Source organism: Urocitellus parryii, chromosome 4 (assembly GCF_045843805.1).
Source record: "Urocitellus parryii isolate mUroPar1 chromosome 4, mUroPar1.hap1, whole genome shotgun sequence".
NCBI classification, from domain to species: Eukaryota; Metazoa; Chordata; class Mammalia; order Rodentia; family Sciuridae; genus Urocitellus; species Urocitellus parryii.
The window spans coordinates 130,334,245-130,337,939 of record NC_135534.1 but is presented as its reverse complement, the minus strand read 5'-3'; the positions used below and the strand labels follow the sequence as shown (position 1 = coordinate 130,337,939).

Sequence of the window (3,695 nt, the reverse complement as noted above, 5' to 3'; positions counted from 1 at the left end):
TTAAAGACCTTCCAAGATAAGCATAAACTAGGGGAATTTATGAACACTAGATCCTTACCATTGATGCTTAAGAGGAACTTACACCCAGAACAGAAAATACTATAAATACAATCATAAGATCATGTGAAAGATTAAACTCATTTGAAGGGTAGACATGCAAATGAGAAATCTGAATCAAGCATTGTCAATACAGAAAACAACCAAACTTTTAAGATGAATAAGAGAGGAAGAAATGAACATAGAATATTCAAAACATCCAAAAGAAAAACAATAAAATAACAGAAATATTGATCCACTTTTCCATAATAACTCTGAATGTAAATATTCTTAATTTTCTGATTAAAAGATATAGATTGGCTGAATGATATAGAAAGCAAGTTCTGACAATATGTTACATACAAGAAACTTACCATATATTCCAACAAATGAAATCTAAATGCAAGCAAGACTATTTATATTCATCAAAATAGACTTTAGGATAAATAAGATCAGTTAGAGGAAACTAGAAATATTTCTATATTTTAAGATGGGAATGCATCAAAATATAATTATCAAACATATACATACACCAAATGCACTCAATTTTAAAAAAGAAACACTATTAGATATAAAGTTATAAACACCAATACAATAATAGTAGGTGACTTTGGCACCCTACTCTCACCAAAAGATAGATCACCCAGCAACTACAACAATAAAAAATCAGAGTTCAATTACATAAAAAATAGACTGAACAGGTATTTACAGAATATTCCATTCAACAGCTATAGAATATGCATTATTTCATCAGCAAATGGAACATTTTCCAAAATAAACCACTTATTAGTTTCAAATTTTTAAATAAAATAATTGCTTTACTTTCTCTGATTGTAATGCAATGAAATCAGAAATCAACCACAAGAGAAACTACAGAAATTATATAAACACGTGGAGATTGAATAACACACTATTGAGTACATAGTCATTGAAGAAAACAGATGGGAAATTAAAAGATTTTTTTAAGTCAAATGAAAATATACCAAAAGTTGTGAGATACAGTGAAGGCTGTAGTAAGAGGGAATTTTATAACAAAGAGTGTTATGTCAAAGAAAAGATAATGACATTGCCAAACTTTTAGATAAACCAAAAAAAGAGAGAGAAAAGATCCAAATAAATAGAATTAAAGGTTAAAAATATTAGACATTACAACAGACACCCTTTAAGTTCAAATGATTATTAGAGAATATTTTGAAAAACTACTTGACAATAATTTGGAAAATCTAGAATAAATGGACAAATTTCTGGACAAATACAAACTTCCAAAATTGAAGCAAGAGAATCTTAAAAATAAAACACTAAATAGATGAAAAACAAGTAATAAAATTGAAGCAGTAATGAAATGCCTTCCAATAAAGAAGAGCCCAGGTCTGGATGGATTCACTACTCAATTTTATAAGATTTTTAATGAAGAACTAACAGTGCTCCTCAAACTATTTCACAAAACAGAAAAAGAAAGAATCCTTCCAAAATCATTCTATGAAAACAGTATTATTCCAACATCAAATCTGATAAAAACATAACAATAGAAAAAGAAATAAAACTATTGACCAATATCCCTGATGAACGTACATGCAGGAGTTCTCTTTAAAAATTAAAAAGCACATTAAAAGAGAAAGTCATAGAGCCAAGATGGCGGCATGGCCCAAGGCGCAATGGGGGGGGGGTGGAACGGGGGCGTGGCATGCTGACCCCGCCCCCTGCTGCTGCCAGTCTGCATGGATTGGCTGCTGTGGTGGCGAAGCCCGGAACGTGGCGGCAGTAGCTTTGGGCAGGAGCAGGAGGCCGAGCGGGCCAAAGAGGTGCGCTGTTGTGGGTTCCGAGCTAGTGGACACTTACACGCCACAGGCTTGTCCCATATGCTTCCCAGACCTAATGCTAGGGCTGTGGAGGAGGCCTAGAGGGACTTGTGCTGCTCAACAAAGGTCAGAGCAGAGATTGGTTTATATCATACAGGTCACCGATGTCAACCATGAGTGGACATGCAAGCACCGCTACAGTGACTTCCATGACCTGCATGAAAAGCTTGTTGCAGAGAGAAAGATTGATAAAAATCTACTTCCTCCCAAAAAGATAATTGGGAAAAATTCCAGAATCTTGGTGGAAAAAAGGGAGAAGGATCTGGAGGTGTACCTCCAGACTGCTGGCTGCCTTCCCTGGCGTGGCCCCTAGAGTGCTGGCCCACTTCTTACATTTATTTTCACTTCTATGAAATAAATGGAATTACCGCAGCACTGCTGAAGATCTGTTTGAAAAAGGACAACGGCTCCTGGGGGCTGGTGAGGTCTTTGCCATCAGGCCCCTGCAGCTCTATGCAGTCACCGAGCAGCTGCAGCAAGGAAAGCCCACGTGTGCCAGTGAGATGCCAAGACTGACCTTGGCACATTCTGGACTTCACCTGTTGCCTTAAATACCTTAAGGTTTCTGGCAGAGAAGGACCTTTTGGGAACAGCAACATTCGGGAACAACTCCTGCCATTTGACCTGTCCATATTCAAGTCTCTTCACCAGGTGGAGATAAGTCACTGTGATGCAAAGCACATCCAAGAACTGGTTGCCTCAAAGCCCACCTTAGCCATGATGAGTGTCTGCTTCTCAGCAACTTCAATGAAGAAAGTCCTTGTTCCTGAAGCCTCAGAATTTGATGAGTGGGAGCCAGAAGGCACAATACTTGAAGGCCCTGTGACTGCCGTCATTTCCACAAGGCAGGTGTTGACCACTCTAGACCTAAACCCCAGTAGCATCTCTGAGATCAGGAGTCTGTGAAACTGATCCCAAAGATTGAGTTCTTGGACCTGAGTCACAGTGGATTGCTGGTCATGGACAACCTGAAGCACCTGTACAACCTTGTGCACCTTGACCTGTCCTACAGCAAGCTGTCCTCCTTGGAAGGCTTTCACACCAAGCTGGGGACTATCAAGACCCTGAACCTGGCAGGCAACCTCCTGGAGAGTCTGAGTGGCCTGCACAAGCTGTACTCCCTGGTCAACCTGGACATCAGTGACAACAGGATTGAGCAGATGAAAGAGGTCAGGAGCATAGGCAGCCTCCCATATCTGGAGCATGTGGCCCTGCTGAAAAGTCCTCTGAGCATCATCTCTGACTACCAGACCAAGTTGCTCGCTCAGTTTGGAGAGTAGGCTTCTGAGATCTATCTGGATGACATGGCAACCACAGAGAAGGAGCTGGACACTGTGGAAGTACTAAAAGCAATTCAGAAAGCCAAGGATGTCAAGTCCAAACTGAGCAACCCAGAGAAGAAGGTTAGTGAGGATTCTTGGCTACCCCCTGTGTTGGACCCAGTGTCTCTCCTCCCACCATGGCTCCCACCTCTGCCTCCTTGCCGCAGCCTATCCTCTCCAACCAAGGCATCTTCGGAGATGAGTGAGTGAAGCAGATCCCATGAGCATGTCTGCTGGCCCAGCCCCAACAGAAGAGGAGCAGGTGTGCCATCCCAAGTGGAGCTGAGGCTTGGGGACACGCAGGAAAGAATGCCACCCACCCGTGCTCCTGAAGACACAGAACTTGGTGTGAGGCCTTGGGAAACCAGTTTGACCCTATTTCAAGAGCCAGAAACACATTTCCACCCTTTGACCTGGTGATCCCACTGGAGGGAATCTTCTCTTAGAGAGAGATCAGATGCTGGGGAGGGTTGTGAAA

General features: G+C 41.5%; 1 pseudogene; it reads left to right on the top strand.

Moving 5' to 3' along the window:
- Positions 1 to 1,754: 1,754 nt before the first annotated feature.
- Positions 1,755 to 3,423, top strand: LOC113200325 (nischarin-like; annotated as a pseudogene).
- Positions 3,424 to 3,695: the final 272 nt, after the last annotated feature.